Raw genomic sequence first — 21,588 nt, forward strand, 5'->3', positions numbered from 1 at the left:
TCTGCCAAACAACCACGGGTAACTGAAATTTAAGGAAAGAGAAAAATAGACAATAGGGGATGGATGATACAGTAAATATAGATACGGATCTCCCCATAGAGAATCCCTGTTGGACAAGAATACCTGTACCCAGGACAGCTCAGAAAGCTTTGTGAGAGAGGAAGAAGAAGAAGAAGAAGAAGAAGAAGAAGAAGAAGAAGAAGAGGAGGAGGAGGAGGAGGAGGAGGAGGAGGAGGAGGGGGAGGAGGAGGAGGAGGAGGAGGAGGAGACTAAGGATGTGCCTAGAAAGTGCAGAGCAGGTGGAGGAACAGGGAACTTCAAGGCTCGGTGTCCACATGTGCAGAATGAGGCTTTTCTGAGCACAAGGGGGAACCCGCCCCTCCGGAAGCACTCGTGGGTGGAGTAGCTCTCAATCCTCCGTCTCCCATGGAAGTGGAACTGGTCCAAAAGAGGGCAGCATGAGATGGGCTTTAAAAGATGAGACACTTCCAAGGGAGGTGCTGCTCACCACAGGGAATAAAGGAAGGCTGGGTAAAGGGAGGGTTGGGTGTAGGTGCGCACATCACAATGCCAGCAGCTCCACTTACCAAGCCTTTCCTAAGCATCAGGTGCGAGATGCGCATGGCCTTGCCTAATGTGCACTACTGACCCACAAGGCAGGTGTAACTATTACTGTCCGGACATCCAGAGGAAGAAATGGAAATGCAGAGGTATCATGTATCTAACTCAAACCTGTGCCAGCCTGGTCGACTCTTCATAGGCCCATTCGGAGGGAGGCTGGTTAAGGTAGGCAGGGATTGCCTTTCAGTGAAGATGACATCCCATCTCCTTCCTCCTCGTCTATGAGACTCGGGCTTCCCCCGCCCTCATTTTCCCACCCAGAGCTCATGGCTAGCCCTCTGGGGCAGGAGAACACACTGCTCAAGCCTTGGACTCAGCCGGCTCCACGTGATGAGTGAGTGCAGCAGATGCTGTGAGATGCAAAAGCCTAATTTTGCTGCAAACATATTGTTTCTGAAGGAAAGGCTTATATCAAGAGGCTATAAAACTGCACCCGTGATAAAAGGCTACTGACAAAGCTGTCTAGTGATGGGGGTGGGAGAGCAGCTGTGCCCGCAACACAGTGGCCATTGAAGAAACCGCCTTGGCTTTCCTCCCTCCGAATTTGCCGTTTCATCTGAGGTAAGAAATTCCAAAACTATTATTGGTTTGTTTGTCTGATGGTTAAATGTTGTCCTTTATAAGAGTTGCCTTGGTCATGGTGTCTATTCACAGCAGTAAAACCCTAACTAAGACTGTTGGTTGGTTGGTTGGTTGGTTGATTTGTTTAGATAGGATTTCAATGTGTATCCCTAGCTGCCCTGGGAGCTCATTTTGTAGACCAGGCTGGCCTTGAACTCGGAGATCTGCCTGCCTCTGCCTCCTGAGTACTGAGATTAAAGGCATGTGCCTCCATTGACAGGCTAAAGCTATTATTATATGAAAGCTGCTCTCCAGGTTCATTCTGAGTTTGGAGATCATTTCTGACAGAAGGCAAGCAGCTGGGCACCATTAGGGCTCCGTCCTTGAAACCCTTTCCCACGGTCTGGCTTAAGAGTCTTTGCCGTCAGCTCTTGGATATTCTGGCCGTGGTATGAGGTCAGAGCAGAGAGGAAAATGACTTTGAGTCGGGATGACTTGTCACCTAGGGCTTCGGGTTAGATGCCGCCGACCAGAAATGCATCTGAGAGATTACCACAGCAACGGTCAACTGTGCAGATGGCTAATGGGCTTTGTCATTGTCCTCCTGCCTTTGGAGATAGGGTTTCACTGTGTAGCGCAGGCTGACTTCAAACCCATAGCAATCTTTCTGCCTCGGCCTCCCTAGAGCGGATAGTACAGGGCTGTGCCGTGCTTTTGAGAAACGTACAAGCATCTGTAGACAGGCAGGATGCGAAACGCGGTTCTGCAGTCGAGATACCCGTCTCTGCTCCATTGCTGCTGTGCTTAGCCTTGGACAAGCGCCGAGTTCCTCGATCTGTAAAGTGGGCTACTTGGAGAAACAAACTCACCCCGTCAGCCCCCTTCCTATGATGAACTTTCTTATTTGGTGATTCATTGATGAAAATCACAGTGACAGATGAATGCCAGGTTTATTCAGGTAACTCCGTCCTGTGTGTGTTCAAACCCCTTGGCTCTATTTATAGAGGGTGTGTGTGTGTGTTTTAGGGGGCTGTCTTCCTGTGTCCAGTACCCCTCTTTTGTCCTGTTTTCTCTTGGCAACGCCCTATCTCTGTCTTATGCAGTACTAATGGGATCATTAGTTGAGATTCTCTGCCCTTCCATCAGCCTCTACAATTTCCCTGGACTGGGCCAAGCCAATGTTTTCTTCCAGAACTGGACGTTCAGTATAATGACACAGTGGCAGAATGGCTTTGTTTCTGAGTCACTCTGATGTCAGCCCTTTGAAGAAGCTGGGTTATGGTTTGAAAATGCAATGGCTCACGTGCTCCCGCTTGAGTGCTCTGTCCTCAGCTTGGGGTGCAGTTGTTAGAAGGTTGGAGGCTTGTAGACACGTGACGCAGTAGCCAGACCCTAGCAGAGCTTCAGGGCTACCGGCTGGCTCTCTCAGCATCCCAGTCCACCAGGACGGAAAGGAGGCCTAGCTACAGGATGCCACAGCAAGGAACTCTACCATACCTTCCTTGCTATGACAGGCTATGTCTTTCAAACTGCGAGCTAGATGAAATCTATTCTATCAGGGTGTTTTGTCACCGTGACATAAACTACACCCCCACACACACATACACACATACATACACACACACTGTTCACCTCTGTTACTGTGTTAGTGTGGATTTGGAGCCATCCTCTCAGGGGTCCTAGGGGCCTGACACTCTGCCTTTAATTGTCTCGATTACGCCTTTATTTACAGAAACTGCATATTAGTGCAGCCTCCAGAACTGACTCTAACCAACAAATCCTGGCTAATACCCCACACTGTAGGGCTATATACTTTAAAGTGACAAAATCTAAGGTGGCTTGAATATCATGACAAGAATTTCATGCTCTAAGATACCAGTTGCCTCTACAGAGTGACTGAGATTCTGAAGTGCAACTGTGATCTAAGCACACACAAGCACATGCTCCTACACATACATGCGCCTGCACACATACACACTCCACTGCACATACACATGCACTTGTACACATATGTATCTGCACACACATGTACCTGCACACACACATGTACCTGTACACACATGTACCCAGCTGCAGAATGCAAACACACACACACACACACACACACACACACACTACACTAAAATAAGATAAAAGTTAGCATCTATCTCCCTAACCTGGCTTTGTGACCTGCCAGTTAGACCAGCCATCCACAATGCCACCTCTTTACAGCTTAGGAAGCCATGAAGATGGCGTCCAGGCAAACAGAGCAAGACGTTCGCTGGGGTTTTCTGGTCTCAGAGCTGTCGGTGAGGAAACCTGCTGCCATGACCTCTCCCCGTTCTTTACTCTCGAGCCTCACTACACGGCTAATGCGGTGGCCACAAGTGGCTATTTAAATTTAAATGATGTGAAATGAAGCTGGATTACATCGCCAGCGACACCACCACATTTCAAGTGCCCCACAGCAGAGGGTGGTCCGCATCCACCCTGTGGGACCACCCTGTGGGACCACCCTGTGTGACAGTGCGGATCTGAACATTTCTGTCATCACAGACTCTTCCCTGGAGCAGAGCTGCTTGGGTGGGAGGTGTCTGCTCCCTGTCCCTCCCGGATGCTACCACTCCCCAGCTGACAGAGAGAGCAAGCACAGTGAGGCACCCGAGGCAGCACTTGGGTGAGCCTGAGGAACTTGCCGACTTGCAGCCCCTTCAGGATAGATGCTCAGGTTGCTATGGAAATGCCTCCCAGGCAGAGTGAGAGGTAAGAGGTGGTGAGGGCTGGCCATTTGGAGATAGCAGGCAGCCCTAGTTGGGCAAAAGGTCAATGACTTTTTGGAAGGTCACTTAGACATACACCTCATAAATCTAGTCTTACCCTGAGAGGTCCTTCTCTGAGGACAACCTGACTCTAATACGATCCATACGGAAAGGATGACTGGGGGAAGAACTGAGCCTTAGCACCCCTATTGAAGGGAATCCTACTTACCCTGAGGATGCTCTCACATGGATGTTTTGAAGTGCCCTTAAACCTAGGTCCTATGGGCGGGCGTGGGGGAGGGGGACCACTTGACAATTTGCTACCTTGAGGACATGAAGTCACAACTGTACCATTCGGGGAAGGTGTTTGATACTTGTTTTTTGACTATGTTGTGCTGCTATAGCAGGGACGCCAGAAACTGGGTCATTTTAGAAAGCAAAACAATTTGCTTCTTGCAGTTTCAGAGGCTGAGAAGCCCATGGCCAGAGGACCGACTCCTGATGAAGGACATCTTGTATTCTCCCAGAGTGGGAGGCAAGGAGCCTAAGAGCAGATTCTGACAGGGATGGCTGGAGAGGCAAGGCCATCTCTTTTGTCAGGAACCCATCCTGCTCCTAACTAGCTCAGACCCATGATGTCAGCATATGTCCACTCCCGAAGGCAAAGGCTCTCAAAGCCAAAACATCTCTTAAAGTTCTCCCCCAAGTTCTCTCCTCTCCTTCCCCAACCCTGAGGACTTAGGACATGAGGTAGGAAATCAAAGGGGCGTACAAATGGCCCACCTCTTGCTTACCCCAGGCTCCCAAAGTAAATCAGACCACACACTGCTTGATGAAATAGATCCTGGCCTTGAAATGAGGTGGCCCTGCAGTCAGCCTAGGGACGTATTTGTATCTGTGAATGAAATCATCAGGACCACAGAGGGAGACCTAGGAGAATGGGCAAGAAGAAACCTTTGGAATTCAGAAGGTTCCAGAAGAAATACATGAGAAAAGTGCACCCCAGGTACAGAGCCGGATGCAAAGACTCACAGGGAGGTAATGGCTTCCATATGGTATTAACAGGACAGAGGAAGCCTGCTGTTTCAGAATAAACAACAACAACAACAACAACAACACACACACACCCCAGGTCACTGGCCAGAGTAAGACAGAAATACGTTTGTTTCATTTTAAAGAGAGACGTGTAACTTCGAACAGGTTAATTCCTTCATTATGGTGCTGGAGACTAGACCTTGCTCTACCATATACTGAGCCATATTCCATAGCTTAACTCTCCAAAGTGCCCTTGAGATTGGCTGAGCCAGAACCCTCCTAACCTCCACTCTGTGGCTCCTCTGGAGGTGTGACATGGAGTGAGGGCCCCTTCCCAGAGCTCAGGTAGGAGGATGAGTTCCGAGAGACTGCTTTGTGGGACGAAGGATGATGGTGCCTTCCAAAATCCATCCCAGCCTTTTCTTAACCTCCAGAAGGCAAGGCAATCGAGGACAAGCCTTCCTGCTTGAACCATGAGGTAACCTTAAAGGCACATGCCCCTTTAAAACATAAAGGTGTTTGTGTGCCCCCAAAACATCGTGTAGTGTACTTATCAGCACTACACGATAGCAAGGGACGGCCTATCTCTGGTGTCTTTCACTGAGAAGAGAGTCTCATGTGTCAGAGTTTCTGTGTTTGTGGCCAGCGTCTAACAAAGCTGGGAAGTCATGACGGGGATTAGGTAAAGTCCCCCGTGGTTCATTCAGCACCATTTGCCCAAACGATCCTTGAAGGTAGTTAGTTGCCCAGTTGTATAGAGTATTGCATTTCCACTGTCTTCAGAGTGGATTTAAACTCGGCAATCCCAGTAGTTGGAAAGGGGGGATGGGAAACACCACTTGCAGTGTATTCTAGAAGAATGAGCTTCAAGGGTCAGCTTTGATAATCATTGGTGGGATCAGGGAGGGGGGTGTGTGTGCGCACACATGTGCTTCTGTGAATATCTGTGTGTGAACATCTGTGAATGTGCACATCTGTGTGTATGTGTGTCTGTGTATGTGTGTGTGTATGCCTGTGTGTATGTGTGTGTATGTGTGTGCTCCTGTGTCTGTGTATGTCTCTGTGTGTATATCTCTCTGTGTGTGCACATCTGTGTTTCTATTTGTCTCTGTGTGTGTGTGTATGTCTGTGTGTCATGTGCTTCTGTGTCTGTGTGTATGTCTCTGTGTGTGAGCATCTGTATGTCTATGTGCATATGCCTGTGTATGTGTATATGTGCATGTATGTCTGTGTGTGTGTGTGTGTGTGTGTGTGCCTGTGCTCCTGTGTCTGTGTGTATGTCTCTGTGTGTGCACATCTGTGTGTCTGTGTGTGCATGTCTGTGTGTGTGTGTGCATGTATGTCTGTGTGTGTGCCTGTGCTCCTGTGTCTGTGTCTCTGTATGTGAGCATCTGTGTGTCTGTGTGTGCATGTCTGTGTATGTGTGTGTGCATGTATGTCTGTGTGTGAGCATCTGTGTGTCTGTGTGTGCATGTCTATGTCTGTGTGTGTGTGTGCATGTATGTCTGTGTGTGTGCATGTGCTCCCGTGTCTGTGTGTATGTCTCTGTGTGTGAACATCTGCGTGTCTGTGTGTATATGTCTCTGTATGTGTGTGTATGCACATGACTTTTTTGTTGTTCCTCCTCCCAGCACCCATTCTCCTGCCAGGAAAAGGGAAAAGCTGCCCCAGCAAGAGTACACCCAATTCCCTTTCTTAATTAGAAGGGAATATTTGTAAAAGCAGATACACAAGAGGCACAGTTGCTTGAAGAGTATTCGCAAATTACCTCCAAGCACAAAGCCAGCATATTAAGTCAGGTACTGGGGCTGTTGAATGGTGCAGGCTAATGTAGAGGGCTTCTGCCAATTGCAGTTAGGGGCTTCTAATCCCCTCCCTCAGAGCTGGCCATGCAGGCAGAGGTAGAATATATAAACCAGAGCTCTACGGGAGCCAGAGTCGCAGAAATCTATCATTTCCCAACCACCGCTCCAGAGAACCTAATGGCTGTAGGAGAGCATTCGATAAATAACCATTTCCGGGTACTGCAGATTAGATTTCATACACCACAGCCCAGGACCAGCTTAAGTGGAGAGATATGAAGAACGGGTCTTTATTCAAAAGCAAGATTTACTTCTAATCCACTAATAAGCATGCAAATACGTTTTTCCAGGCTCAGTGCCCAGGGGGGAAGAAAACAGCTTGCTCAAGACCATTTTCTGACCTGGAAGGTTCCTGACATTGAATGTGCAGTTGGCCCTGGCAGATCCTGGGGTCGGTCTCTCTCTCTCTCTCTCTCTCTCTCTCTCTCTCTCTCACACACACACACACACACACACACACACACAGCTTATCAATAGATGGTGGCTGTGCCCATAGCCCATACAGCCAAGGCCAACCTGAACAGTTTTACACAGTCCCGAGCCAAAAAATACTTCCTTCTGAAAGTGACTTAATTTGTGGTTTCTTCTTTTACTTGAATCTTCTTGACTTTGCCATGGAGCAAAAGCCATATGCATCCGGCATACTTCCATGACAAGCTTTTGTGATTATTTCTCTGAGCTGGAAGTACATGGTCTGTGAGCCACCATCACTCACTCTCACTCTCTCTCTTCTCTCTTCCCCGCACCCAGGAAGCAGAAGTGAGTTGGGTGATCACAAGGGTGAAGTAGAACAGAGCGCAGTGCGTGTGCGTGCGTGCACATTAGTGTGTGTTTATTCATACTGAATAAATTACATGAACTCTGATGTCTTTATTAAAAAGTCAGAAACTCCTGTGACATTATTTTTGCCTAACCATACACTGTCATAAGTGCTCTGGTCACATTTAATGTCACTTCATTCAAGATGAACTAATTCTTGGTGTATTAAATACATTTTGGGGGCTGAGGAGAGGGTTCGGTTGGCAAAGTAGTTGCCATAGAAGCATGAAGAACTGAAGTGGCTCCCCAGAACCCATGTAAGTAGCCAGGCATGGTGGCATGCACTTGTCATCCTAGTGATGGGGAAGCAGAGGCAGGAGGAATCCCAAGGCTCAGCTTAGCCTAACTTGCAAGTGGGTTCTTAGTCTATGCTCAATGTCCTCATAAAAAGGGAAATGTTGGGGCTGTCAGAGATGTGCCAATGGTTAAGACTGAAAACTGCTCCTGCTGAGGACCCAGGTTCAGGTCCCAGCACAACCTGTGATTCCAGCTCCAGGGTGATCCGATGCCCTCTTCTGGCTCTGATAGGCAACTGCCCCCACACACAGACACACATACTCATAATCAAATATTAAAAAATAAATCTTAAATACAGAGCAATGAAAAAACGTCCCAGATAGATATAGAAGAAAAACAATGTCAAGAATCATGGGGAAAATATATCCACTTACAAGCCGCGGAGAAAGACCGTGCTGTGTTTTCAATGGATGTTTCCCCAGATGATTGCGCTTGGGAAGATTGTGGAGCCTTCATGGATGAGGTGGGGTCTTGTGGCTGGACCCTCGGGTTTTATAGATTATCCCCACTTCCTATTTACTCTGCTTCTTGACTTTAGATGCAATGTGACCAGCTGTCTCCAGCTCTAGCCACCACATCTCCCCTGCCAATAATGGACTGAGTCCCTCTGAACTGTAAGCCAGGACTGGGTCCCTTTGAAATTCAAGCCAGGACTGGGTCCCTTTAAACTTCAAGACAGGACTAGGTCCCTTTGAACTGCAAGCCAGGACTGGGTCACTTTGAACTGCAAGCCAGGACTGGGTACCTATGAAGTTCAAGACAGGATTGGGTCCCTTTGAACTGCAAGCCAGAAATGATTCCTTTTGAACTGCAAGCTGGGACTGGGTGCCTTTGAACTGCAATCCAGAATAAACTTCCTTCCTTAAGCCCTTTCTTCAGGTATTTTGTTACAACATGAATAGTAACTAATGCAGACCTGAAAGGAATGGTTAACTCAGTACCTACCACCTGAAGGGAACATCTGTCTAATCCTTCACTTCAGATGTACAGCCTCCAAGACCTTGAAAAAAATCCTGTCCATGGAAGAAAACCACATTAACACAATCAGAGTTCCAGGGAAGTGTTTCTAAGTTGCTCAGCTTTGGGGCATGGGTCCCCTTGCTTCCTGCTCCCTTTTCTCAGACCAGAGAACTTGGAGGTAAACAGCAAAGAGTGAGCTCTGAAGCAAATGGTTGTGCTTCCTCCCTACTTTCCGTGTGACAAACATTGAGCATCTGTCTCTCCACCATCCTTCGTCCACAGCAGTCAAACACAAACCCTGCTGTCTTTAAAGTGAAGAACACGGTCAGAGAGGTGTCCCTGAGCTGCACATGGGCCTGTACGTCCTTTTCACCTGCCTCCTTCCCACCACCTCCAAGTCACGGGGTAGCTTCCTGAACTCCATTTCAGTCCTTAAATCACTTCCGCCTCCGTGCATTCTTAAAGTCATTCTTAGACAGCAGATTCCCCGACTAAGACATGCCAGTGGGGAGCACTGAGGCTGCAGCTCAGAGGCAAGTGGTCATGTCTAATCAGAGAGCCCAGAAACTTCCAGGATTGCTAATGTCACACAAGTGCCACTTTGTCCATTCTGGGCCTCCAGGTTGGCTAATGTCACACAAGTGCCACTTCATCCACATTGGCCAGAGTCTGACTTCCTGAAGTTGTCACAGAGGACTTCATAACACGCATGAAAAAGCAAGGGTGCCCCCCCCCCGCCCCCCGCATCCCCCAGAAGATGAATGAAAGGCTGAAGAACGTGGCAATCTCTGAACTTAGAAGTGCATGCATGGGATTCTGGGTAAGGAAGGAGGGAGGAGGAGAGAGTGCCAAGCCGTTGGGTGCAGGAAGGATTATTTGATGCTCTGGGAGCTCTCCATGTAAAACAAAAGCACAAGGGAATCCAAGTTCTCCAGGTCTATACAGTCCACACTCCCTCTAGGGAAGGATTCAGATCCTGCTTCTAAACAAGCCAGAGGTCACTCTCCTCCTCCCCTGGGGCGGGGTGAGTCTCTGGAAGAGGAATCACATCAAGAGTCTGCGGATCTGTGACTACATGTTATATGCTATTGTAACGTGCACCCAGGAATTGTGGGAGAGGTTGCATGTGTTCAGGCAGAGATCCATGAGGGTCTGTGGTACCTAACATAGGAACTATTCTCTATTATTATCACGGAAATCAAGTCAAAACTACCTGAATGCATATCGCGCACACTAGGAAAACACAGACAATGCCAGGTGTTGTTGAATGTACAGAGACATCAGGACTTTCCTACGCCGATGGGGAAATCTCAAATAATATGTCTCCAGGCAAGCGGACCAGAAGAGATCAAGGGCACGGGAGCTAAGAGGTGAGGTGTCAGAATTTGAAATACTGTTTCTTCTTTCCTCTGAGAGGTGGTGATCAGCAGGAAAAAAAAAAAGATTTCTCTTTTAAGAAATGAGGTTGGGGACTGGAGAGATTGCCCAGTGGCTAAGATCACCGGTGCTCACCCATTGGACCTGGGTTCTGTGACTAGTACCTACATGGTGCCTCACAACCATCTGCATCTCCAGTTTCAGATGATCCGATGCCCTCTTCTGGCCTTTATGGGCACTGCATGCACACAGTGTACATACATACAAGAGGGCAAAACCACCTATACACATAGGATTAAAATGAAATATCAAAAAAAAATGTAAAAGAATTTAGTCTGGGGACAGAGTGCAGGGTGTTTGGGCGGGGCTATTGAGACAAGGCAGCGGGCCAGAAGAGACTGGAGAGTGGATGTGGTGAAGTAGGACCAGTATGCTTGGTATTTGATAAAAATGGAGGGTAGTGACAGATGGTGGAGGCACCATGACAACAGTAAGGTGTTCTAGCCCAGAACACCTGAGTGAAGATCAGGACATTATCTGCAATGGGACACAGATGGTGGGGACAGAAAAGGCATGTCTGAAGGACAATGGGACACAGATGATGGGGACAGAAAAGGCATGTCTGAAGGACAACTTGGCAGAGACACTTAGCCAGGTATTTAGAGTCTGTGTCTTGGGTCCCTGGAGAGGAGACCCCTTTGTTTTCTCCCTTTTAATTAGAAACCTTTGCATTGGGGGCATCTGATGTACCTCAGTGTCCTACCCCCTCAGGACCCATACTACTCACACCCCTACCCGAGTTCTCTCCTCCCTGCTCCTCCGACACCCTCATCCCCACATCGGCCAGCAGCCGTGTGCTTCCCATGCTGTGTTTCAAGTTACCCCCGACTTGGCTGAGCAATCCTGCTACTTCTCCAAAGCAGCCCTGGACATGTCAGAGGGGCAGAAGTTGACTGTGTTCTGTGTGGTCACTCATGGATGGATGTTCTGCGAGGTAGGAGAGAAGTGAGGGGCAGGGACAGGGGGGCTCAGAAAACCCATGATGCTAACTGCTGAGGGACCCTTGGGTGGGAGGGAAAGAAGAGGTGAACCACAGAGAGCAAAGAATATAAAGCCACGGAGGCAAGACAGACACACACACAAACACATGCACACACACTTGGGGTTTATTCTCCTGGATGTCACCCCCACTGTGTTTGGTATACTAGGACAGTAGGCTAGGGCAGATGAGAGGATTTGGCGTTTGCTTGTTTGTTTGTTTGTTTGTTCGTTGTTTTCTTTTCTTTTTGAAGCTTCACAAAGGATCTCCTTAAAGCTGAAGGGGCACACTTTCTCTGAACCCTGTAATGCCAGGGCTGAGAGGCAGGCGTCTAGGTGTGTGAAGAGTGCTATCCCAGGCATGTAAATCCATCTGGAGGTGGAAAACAGAAAAGAGGGGGATCCCAACAGGGCTGCACCAAGAGGGAAATCTCAACAGCGGAAAAAGACGAGGGATTACACACAGAGTCAGGATTCAAGGAGGTTCATTTGTACGATGGTGTGGCTGAGAAAAGTCCAGATGGAAACGGCCGCCTGACTCTGTCTACACTGGAAAGTGCGCTCCAACAGAAATAGTGAGTCAGAACTCGATGCCGTGTTTGTCAACTTGGGGACCAGCTGGGCTGTGTGTTGAACAACCCATCAATCCGCTAGACACACACAGAACGGGAGGCATCTTCCAGTTGTCAGAGTAAAGATTCTTTACTCTTCAGTCCGGCAACCCGAAGACAAACAAGGGAATTTGTGGCTTGGTTTCCTTGACAACCTTATCTTCACTTCAGGCACCATCCCTGTCTCCAAGCAACAGGGCACTCTTCAGAATTACCAGAAGGTGAAAAACCAGCACTTGCCCCAGTCCTCCAGGACAAAGCAGGATGGGGAAGAGCCACTGACCCACACCTCACAATGCAGAGCCCAGGGAGGCTAGGGAAGGTGTGTCTCCCCAAGTATTTCCCCAGACCACATGCACCCAGACTCTATCCCCTCAAGTTCCTTATGTGCATGCTTTGGCTTATTCCCTGGAGGACACAGTGACTCAACCATTCCTAATGCAAAAGCCCTACATGGCCTCAAGCGGGGGGGGGGGGGGGGGGGAAGAAGTGGAGGCGGACCCTAGAGAGCAGGGCACAGAAGGAAAGCCAAGATGTTACTGTCACCATGACTTAGCAGATTGCTAAACCTGGAGAAAGGAGTTTGATTAAAGGAAGAGAGAAGACACCTCTATTGCGGTGTTGATATTTAAGAAGACCTCATTTGCCTCAGAAAACAGGATTCTGAGTGTTTGTTTTTTTACTGTGGGCTCCGTCCCTGGGCCACGAAGAATGTCTAAGAGTATAAAGAAGAGGTATGAGTGAGCAAACTCTTGAGAGGTGGCAGCTCTGAGTCTTCATGGAGACCAGAGGAGTGAGCTGAGCGGCTGAAGGAACTGGGAAACAGAAGGAGCCGACATGGGATAGGTTCAGGTGTTGCATCTCATAACCCAGAAAGCCACCATCCATCTCAATCCTTTATTGAGGATTTCAAACCACCTCACACCCATGACCATAGCTGCCCTTACAGCATCTGCAAAGCTGGGGCCAGGCTGGAGCTTGGAATTATGCCCCTTCCTTCACAGCCGTGGCCATCTCTACTTGAGGGCTGTTCTTGCACGCCATTCACACCACACAAGGCTATTTCTCAAGAAGACACACACTACAGAGTCTGAGTCCAAACTCTGTCCCATCATTGGGATTGAAGAATTCTGATGGTCTGGTTTGTTATCATTCAAATAAAATCCCCAAATCTCAGGGAGTACAGGCAATTACAGTTTTCAGTCATCCTGCAACTGTATGGATCTATTCAGGACCCCTCCCTATGACAGTGAGTAGCGATTGTTAGCTTTACGTCATCTAGACCAGGAGACAGCTGTACTGGTTGGGTTTGTGTGTCAACTTGACACAGTTGGAGTTATCACAGAGAAAGGAGCCTCCCTTGAGGAAATGCCTCCATGAGATCCAGCTGTAAGGCATTTTCTCAATTAGTGATCAAGGGAGGAGGGCCCCTTGTGGGTGGTGCCATCCCATGGCTGGTGGTCTTGGGTTCTATAAGAGAACAGGCTGAGCAAGGCAGGGGAAGCAAGCCAGTAAGTAACATCCCTCCATGGCCTCTGCATCAGCTCCTGCTTCCTGACCTGCTTGAGTTCCAGTCCTGACTTCCTTTGGTGATGAACAGCAACGTGGAAGTGTCAGCTGAATAAACCCTTTCCTCCCCAACTTGCTTCTTGGTCATGATGTTTGTGCAGGAATAGAAACCCTGAGTAAGACAACAGGCTTCCACACCAGTGAGGGACTCCTTAGACCATCTTGTCTTTTAGGCATGCCTGTGAAGAAGTCAGCACCGCTGAAGACCAGTGTTCATCACTTCATGCTTCCTTACTGTGGATGCAACGTGACCACCTGTCCCACATCCCTACAGCTGTACCTTCACCACCGTCATGGGCTGTAACCTCAAACTGTGAGCAAAATAATCAATCCTTCCTTCTTGAAGTCGGTTTCATCAAGTACTTTGTCACAACAAGGAACTGAAATGTCTCACCTTGTCTGGGAATTCCTGAGTAGAGTAACTTACAGAGTCATCTCTCTGATTCACTTACAACATGTGCATGTGTGGCTGACATGAATAAGAAGGGGCGGCATGGCAGGGAGTGGGGGTGGGGGATAGCCTGAGTCATTGCAATGGGCTGCAAAGATCCCACCACCTAGAGTCATCTGTAAACATTAATACAGTCATCAGTGGAGAGGGTGGGAGTGATGGTTAGTATTGATTGTCAGCTTGACAAGTTCTAGAATTATCCAGAAGGTAAATCTCTGTGACTGAGTTTCTGGATTGCGTTAACTGGTGATGGAAGACCCACCCTAAACATGGGTGCCCTTATTACACAGGCTTGGATCCCAGACTGCAGGAAAAGGAGAAAGTCGGAAGAGAACTGATTCTCAGTGCTCTCTACTTCCTGGACACAGATGTGATGTCACTATCTCAACTTCCTGCCGACATCCACCATGACGGACTGCACCTGCAAACTTCGAGCCAACGTAATCTTCCTCCCTTTTGCTTTTATCTTGATATTTCACCCAGGTGGTGAGAAAGGGACTAAGACAGAGAGGGAGGGAGTCAGGTCACAGAGCCCTAGTCATTTGAAGACAACCAGACATAACAGGCTTCAGCATAGGCCCGGGACAAAGGGAATCAGATGGGTAGGTAGTCCCAAAGGCTCCCAGCTCCCAGAATCACAGACTGGGAGAAGACTGAATGAAGTATAGCATTCACAATTGGTCAGGTCAACATCTAAAACACACAGGCCAGAGGGTTCTCTATTTGCTCAACAAGAGAGCCACCATTGGGCAGCTGGTTCAAAATGGCATGGTGATCCAGGTGTTTCTGGGAGCTTAGGTTCATCATGACTCTCTCTGAGGGGGTTTGGAAGGCTCCACTCAAGGCTCATCTAGAGATTCTCTATACCCTGGGTCTGTCTATGGAGGGAGACTTCTCTCTCAAGCTGCAATACTGAGTTCACATCTCAGACCTAGAGGCCATGTCTACAAGAAAAGGGAGGAGCACGAAGCAACGGGAGCTACTCAAGCCGGGTTAAGACACATCTGTGCTGACAAGGGGACTCCATGGGCAGGCAGGTCACGGCCCCTGAAGAGGGAACACATGACAGAGCAGGGGACAGACCTAGAAGCATCAGGTCCATTTGTCATTTTTACTCAATTGTTTTTCATCTGAGATGGGAAGAGAAAATGGAATTTCCATTTGAGGATCCGCCCTCGGTTAATTGTTATTTGTAGAACACAAGTAGCAGTCTCATTGTTCTCAAGCCCACACCATAAAAGCCATCCAGGGAATGCAGGCAAACAGAAGAAACAAGGACTTATTAAATGCATAATTAATGTGCATTAAGATTAGCACACATGAATAGCAATCAGCTGGGACGCTACAGAGCATGAACCCTGAACGTTATCAATTGATTAAACTTGTTATCTGCTGTGGCTTGGGAACAAATTAGCAAGCCTCCTAGGGCGGGACAGGGAAGGGGACTGGAAGCCTGGGGTGGTGAAGGGGGTGGCTGCTTGGGGAACCTAAAGCCAGCAAAGGTGCTGAGTGTTTTCACGAGCCATTCTTCAAGAAAAACCACAGCTCCATTTAGGGTAAAGCGAGCCACACTCTTGCCAAGGTCATCTCTGAACTAGGGGGAACCACCCATGGGGGACTCTGAAATGTCTGCTCACTGACACTATTATAGTGTTGTAACAAAGTGATGGGAGTGGCCTGTAAGGTTGGTCTTCTGTGTGGCTTCTCTAGGGACCATCAGGTCTGATATGTATCTCATGACCCCACCCACCACAGCCTTCCCCAGGGAGGATCACCAGCAGAGAGGTGATGGGGAAGGATCTGTCAGAAAAGGACACCCTGACACAGACTCCCCCACCTCCCAGAGGCAGATCAGCGCCGTGAGACGAGAGGGAGCCATCTGGGACCCAGACAGTGCCCTTGATCTTCCCTTTTGTGTAGGGTGCTCATGGTGTCCCCTCTAAGCCCCTTGTAATGGTTGATCTTGTCAACTTGATGAGATTTAGAGTCACCATGGAAACAAACCTCTGGGCGTATCTGTGACATATGTCACAAAACATGTAAATAGGTACAGAAGACTTGCCCTGAATATCAATGGCACTATTCCATGCGCTGGGGTCCTGAACTGAATAAAAAGGAGAAAGATGGATAGGCACCAATCGTCACCTCCCTCTGCTTCCTGACTGTGGAGTGCATGTGACCCCACCCACCACCCTGCCTTCCTCACCATGATGGGCTGTATTCTTTAAGTTCTCAGCCCAAATCAACCTTCCTCCTTTAACTTGCTTCTGACAAGCAAGGAGAAAAATAACTAGCCTCCCCTCTATGGGGACAGACATGACTAACCTCCCCTCTACAGTGACAGGCATGCTCCCACATAGCTAATGCCACCAGTGATAAGGGATGACTCTTTCCTGTTCCCATTTGCTCTGTTTTGTTTCTCCCACAGTGGGGATGGAACCAAATCTTTGTGCATGCCAGGCAAGAGCTCTAGCACCAAGTTATAGCTCTATTCCAAAAAGCAGTACTTCCAGCAGTCAAAATGACTTTTTAACTGCCTCGTCTTCAAAGACAACAGAAAACAAATAACAACAACACATTCTTGCTCTCAAGGCTTTTGCCTTGACCGTGATGACTTCCTATGATGATCCATCCACTCTATACAATGTTGATTTGTTTCTTTTAAGACAGGGACTCTCATTATGTAGCTATGGATGTCCTAGAACCAGCTATGCAGACCAGGCTAGCATTGAACTACCAGAGATCCACCTGCCTCCACCTCCTGTGAGCTGGGATGAAGGGTTTGTGTCACTGCCGCCATTTTCTGCAATGTTGAAATGGATATGTGAGTAAGCTTTGTTTCTTCTGAGAGACGGAAAGCTCGTTCGTTCCAAGTTTTATATGGGGTCCAAGTTGAAATGGTAATAGTGTGGCTACATTAGATGAAGTGTATTTTGTAAATAAATTCCATTTGCCTTTGGCCTCTTTTATTTTTAAAGTTTATACCCTAGGGAGTATTTTATAATAAATCACATACATATGTGTGTGTGTGTATATATATATATGCATATCCACATCTTTCCTATATATGGCTATCAGAGAGTTTAACAATTCACATTGTACTCTTCTATATGTTTTTTAAAGATTTCTTCATTTTATTGCATTGCATGCGTGTTTTGCTCATCTATGGATGTGTGCCATATGAATATCAGGTTCCCTTGGAGGTCTGAAGAGGGTGTCAGATCCCATCAGACTGGAGTTGTGAATGATTGTGAGCTGCTGGAGGGTTGAACCCAGGTCCTCTGCAAGAATACATGCTCTTAAGCCTTGAGCCATCTCTCCGGCCTCCTGCGCTGCATCCCCGAGACACATGTGTGTGCCGGCCTCACTCTGCAGGTATTCAGAGAGCACTGCAAAGGTTGCTCCCTCTCTTCTCGTGCATCACCAGAATAAGCATCTTCAGGGCACACATCTGGATCAGAAGCATAATCGGTGCTTGGGAAACGAAATGGCAATATGGGAATAAAATTGTGGCAACTAATGAAAAAAAAAACCCTGCTCCTTTGAAACTGATTAAAGTGTGATATGATGATTGGTTGCAAGACGAGAGAATAATAGTTCAGATCCTAAGAACATATGTCACTGTTATCAAGGAAATACAGGCCTTAGCCTCCCTGGCAGCCAACGACCAGAAGAGAGACACAATACATAAATTGCTTTCGCAGGAGAGGCAAAGCATTCCTAGAAAATATATTGTTCCATAAATGTCTTACATCGTAGCAGTGGGTGACAAGCGGAGCGACGATCCTAGCAAAGGCCTGAGAGTAAATGTCACAGTGATTTCCATAAGACAGGATTCCCATCCTCAAAACCTGACTCAAAGGGCTTAGATTCTCAGGCGGGCATAAGATGACGTGGACCCATTGTAATGTGTTGGCCTGGAGAATGGGCAAATGTCTATTTGAAAGTAGGAAGAAGACCAGGAAGAGGAATGGGAAGAGGAGGAGCAAGAGGAGGAGCAGCAGGAAGAGCAGGAGAAAGAAAGGGGAGAGGAGGAGCAGAAGGAGCAGGGGGCGGGGGCAGGAGCAAGATAAGAATTGGGAGGAGGAGTGGGAGGAGGAGAAGGAGTAGGAATTGTAGGAGGAGGAGCAGGAGGAAGAAGAGTGGCAAAAGTAGGAAGAGGAGGAGGCAGATCAGGAAGAGAAGCAGGAGGAGAGCTTTCTCAGTCTTGGAGCTGCCTTAGCCCAGCATTGGACAGCATGACTCAGCATGTACCAATTTTCCTGGACAAGCTGTCGGAACCCATGTCTGGTCTCCGTTCAAGAGTAAAACAGAACCGGGCCAGAGGTTCAGCACGACTGGTAGAGTGCCTGTCGTACAAGCAGAAGACCCTGGGGTCGATCTCCAGCGTCACATAAACTAAGTGTGGTCGCACACACCTGCAACTCTAGCACTCAGGGGGACCCAGGCTCAAGGTTGAGCTTGGCTTCAGGATGAGTTTTATGTGCCTAGGTATGTGTGTGCTCATGTGTGTATATATGCACACATTTGTACAAGTGCACATGTACATGTGCATGTATGAGCATAGAAACCAGAAGTCGGGACATGCTCAATTGCTCTTCGTCCTATTTTTTGAGACAGGGTCACTTACTGAACCTGAAGCTCCTGGATTTAGCTACACTGGCTGGCCACCAAACTCCAGGGATCCTCTTGCTTAAGCTGGGCATAGTGGCTCACATGCTAGTACCTGAGACCCTGAGGCAGGAGGATTGCCATAGTTTCAGGCCAGCCTGGGTTACAGAGTGGTTGCCAGGCTATCTCAGGGTATAGAGTGAGACCTTGTCTCAAAAAAAAATTGTTTTTCAATAAATAAACAAATCAATAGCCAAACTAAGAAGTTCCTATTTAAGCTGTATTCTGGTCATGGCAGCAAGACAGCATGATGTTAACCAGAAACTTGGCAAAGCAATACAGAAACTGCCTTCCAACTGTATTGCTTTAACTCTTCTCTTCACCTTACATAAGACGTAGGAGAATGACCGTGTCAATGTGGAAACTAGTCTTTATTTTAACCCAAATGCAAGTGCAGCCTTAGACTGTGGCTTTGGCCAGTGTGGTGGTTTGAATGTGCTTGCCCCATGGGAAGTGACACTGTTAGGAGGTGTGGCCTTGTTGGAGGAAGTATGTCACTATGTAGGTGGGCTTTAAGGTCTCCTAGTGCACAAGCTCTGCTCAGTGAGGAAGAGAGTCCCCTCCTGACTGCCTTCGGATCAAAATGTAGAACTCTGGCTCGCCCAGCACCAAGTCTGCCTGGACGCTGCCATGATTCCTGCCATGATGATAATGGACTGAACCTCTGAACCTGTAAGCCAACCCCAGTGAAATGTTGTCCTTATAAGAGTGACCTTGGTTGTAGTGTCTGTTCATGGCAATGAAACCCTACCTAAGACAGCCAGGAAGCAGGGCTCTGAGGTCCTGTGTGTCCACAGCCCTTGGCAAGGGTGGTGGGCACCCCGGCTTGCCTGGCACGTGCACATGGGATCACGCAGGGACCCTGGAGCGGCAACTTCCCACTGTGGGAGTTCACGCCAGGGCTTATGCTCACACCCAACAGCGCAATTTGAAAGTGTGCTCTCAGCTTCTGCTACTGCACGCACCCAGGAACACGATCTGTTAAGCAAAATGTCATCCCATACAGGGGCCCGTGCTAATTATAATGTCATTTTCCCCACTGAGGTGCAGATAATTAAAGGAGAATATTACAGTGTTTTCAAACTCCTGGAGTAAATGAGAGGAACCTTGAAGTCACCTGCTGGAGATGAGAATTAAAGTGCTCTGAGCTGTCCCCCTTGGAGGTCACCTGACTGGAACTAGAAGATCCTTAAGGACTGAACTAAGGTATCCCAGAGGAGGAGGGGGGAGGGGGAGGAGGAGCACAGGAGGAGGGAGGAGAAAGAGGAAGGAGGAGGAGGGGAGCAAAGGAACTCATGTTCAGCAGGCTCTGCTGTGCTCTACCTTACATTGGGCTACACAGCAGGTGGCCCGCCTATTGCAATAGCTGTTAACTGGCTTCATAGTGAACTGCTGTTATCACCAATTTACATCTGCCAACTCTGAGATGCTCATGCCCTTACCCAAAGTCACATGGCTAATAAGACAGCTGGTGGCTTCTAGAGCTAAGTCCAGGCCTTACCGATTCTAAAGTCTAAGCCTTGCCTGCTGGTGGTGGGTGCGTGGAGGGTATACTTCTGGGGCACTCCTTCTGCAACCTTCTGCAGAGCTCCCTTGGGGACAGCCCTGGCTATGGAAGAGGTCTCCCATCCAGGTTGCCCAGCCTAAGCCTGTTGCTGATCAGAGCCCAGGGCATCTGCAGCGAGACGTCTGCCAACATACCCGGCTGGTGTCACAGACGCTGACATTTCGTGCCGTTAAAAAAATAATAATAAAATAAAAAAGAAAAACGTGTTCCCTGAACTTTTTGGAAATAGCTGAGATGTTTCACCACTTATCAGTTGAAAAGAGGCCAAGAGCAGGCAGGAGGAAAACAAGCTGAGTGATAGCCAGCTCCACCTTAGTGGTTGCTGTGTGGCCCTAGGCTCCATCTCTGAACTTCTGCATCTCTGTGCCATTTAAGAGGACAGATATCTAAACATTGTCATGGATATTTCCAAGACCTGAGTAAATACCTTTTATTATTGTGGTGGTTTGAATGGGTATGGCCCCCATAGATTCTTGTGTTTGAATGCTTGGCCCACGGGAGTGTGTGGCCTTGTTGGAGGAAGTGTGTCACTGTAGGGGTGGGCTTTGAGCTGTCCTAGTGCCCAATGTGGATTCAATCTCCTTCTGGCTGCCTTTGGAACAAGATGTAGAACTCTGAGCTCCTCCATCACCATGTCTGCCTGCACACTACTATACACCATGATGATAATGGACTGAACCTCTGATGCTGTAAGCCAGCCCCAATTAAATGGTGTTCTTTTATGTGAGTTGCCTTGGTCATGGTGTCTCTTCACAGCAATGAAACCTGAACTAAGACAACTGTCCTTGATAATTCAAGGTTATGTGTGGCGATGACCTGCTGGCTGAGCCTGTATCACTGATTGCTGAGAACGACACCCAATGTCCAGAAACAGAATGTCACTTAGCAGTGATTACACCATGTTTTTCCTGGGAAAATCCGTACCTAATAATAGAGTGTTCTGCCCAGCCTTTGCCCCAGGAAAATGAGACACACCATGCTTTTCTCTGTAACTACCGGCCTCTTGCAAGCGGTACACCCCCCCCATCTTGTTCTGAGTGCTGGCCCTCCAAAGCCACCCTTGCTACGCATGAAGACCATATCTGAAGCACACAGAAGCCTGTGCCTTATGCTATGATCAATAGAATCCTGACTTTCGGGTGGTCCAATAAAAATCTCAACCCAAAACTGATCAGTACTCTTTAAAGAGCAGGATTCATGAACACCCCACTAATACTTCCTTGAGTGGAGCTGTGATCAGTCCTCAATTACAATACACTAAGAACATATATGGCTGGTGGTAGAGAACAAAGTGGGAGGAGTTTAAAAAAGGAAACAAGGACATGGATGGGACAGGTTCTCCATAGGAAGACCATCAGAGTCAACTAACCTGTATACCCTTGGAGGCACCCAGAGACTGAACCACCAACCA

General features: G+C 48.2%; 1 protein-coding gene and 1 long non-coding RNA gene across 32 annotated transcripts in view; one reads left to right on the forward strand and one right to left on the reverse strand.

The window, feature by feature from the left end:
• Slc39a11 (solute carrier family 39 (metal ion transporter), member 11) overlaps positions 1-21,588 on the reverse strand; it is a 405,350-nt gene that overhangs the window by 95,427 nt on the left and 288,335 nt on the right. The window lies entirely within an intron of this gene.
• On the forward strand, positions 453-21,381 carry Gm51926. Its single transcript, XR_003949793.1, has 3 exons — positions 453-1,182; positions 13,662-13,801; positions 14,230-21,381. It is a non-coding gene; the product is annotated as a predicted gene, 51926 (long non-coding RNA).

The sequence above is a fragment of the Mus musculus genome, chromosome 11 (genome assembly GCF_000001635.26).
Source record: "Mus musculus strain C57BL/6J chromosome 11, GRCm38.p6 C57BL/6J".
Classification (NCBI taxonomy): domain Eukaryota; kingdom Metazoa; phylum Chordata; class Mammalia; order Rodentia; family Muridae; genus Mus; species Mus musculus.